Consider the following 940-nt stretch of genomic DNA (forward strand, 5'->3'; position numbering starts at 1 on the left):
TACCTGGGAGACCTCAATACTTAGGCGACCTCAGTACCCAAATCTCAGTACCCAAGAGACCTCAGTACCTGGAAGACCTCAGTACCCGGGAGATCTCGGCACCGCGACGACCTCCATGCTGGGAAGTGAAACTGAGGACGAAACATAGAAGAGACGTGGTCCCGGGCTCGGGGAGGCGGAATGCAGCTGTTCGGCTCGGGAAGGTGCGAACGTTCTGCAGACAGACGGCGGTGCCGCGCGCCGCGCGCGAACGGTGCTCGGTCCCGCCGACCCGGGGCTTGGAAACGGCCAATATGGCGACCTCCGCGTTATGCATATTGTGCCACCAGGCGGAAAACGTGTCTTAGGGAGACAGGGAGGGAGAGGAGCGCTCCGCGCAGCCGCGTCCCGGCCCTGCAGAGCGCGCGGGCTCGTGTCGGCCATCTTCCCTCGCTCGGTTCTTCGCCTTCACCAGCTTCGGCTCTTTTCGTCACCCCTCCTTATTCCTCGTTCCTCTCCGTCACTTTCCGTGATCTCCGATTAGGCTCAGGCTGCTTCACTTCACCGTTTCGCCTTCCTCTTAGTCGCCGTCCGATCATTTCCGTGACTGTTCGTCACCATCCGTCAGTCCCCGTCTCTTTCCGTCAATCCTCGCCGCTTTCCGTTGCTCTCCGCCGCTCCTCGGCTCAGCTCGGCTGTTCTCCGACAGGCATCGTGTACTTTCGTCACTGTCCGTCGCTCTCCGGCCGCTCCCCGCCCCGCACTCCGCGGGGGGAAAGCCTCAGGGAGGTCGCCTGCCCTGAATCCGTGTCCATCGCTCCCCGATGTCGCCGTCCCTGTCAGTCCTTAGTTATTTCTGGCCTGCCCGGGACTGTGTCCTCCTCCCTTCACTCCTGGGACAGCGGCCTGGTCCCTCTTGGGAGGCCCGTCCCCGCTACCCGGCCTGACTGATGGTGGCTGG

The 940-nt window shown here is 63.0% G+C and overlaps 1 long non-coding RNA gene across 1 annotated transcript in view; it reads right to left on the reverse strand.

The window, feature by feature from the left end:
- The window catches only part of LOC108295981, a 29,074-nt gene extending 28,514 nt beyond the window's left edge, over window positions 1-560 (reverse strand). Inside the window, exon 1 of the long non-coding RNA XR_001821688.2 lies at window positions 69-560. This is a non-coding gene — a long non-coding RNA (uncharacterized LOC108295981). The remainder of the gene's footprint in view (window positions 1-68) is intronic.
- Between the last annotated feature and the right edge of the window lie 380 nt (window positions 561-940).

Source organism: Cebus imitator, unplaced genomic scaffold (assembly GCF_001604975.1).
Source record: "Cebus imitator isolate Cc_AM_T3 unplaced genomic scaffold, Cebus_imitator-1.0 Scaffold672, whole genome shotgun sequence".
Classification (NCBI taxonomy): domain Eukaryota; kingdom Metazoa; phylum Chordata; class Mammalia; order Primates; family Cebidae; genus Cebus; species Cebus imitator.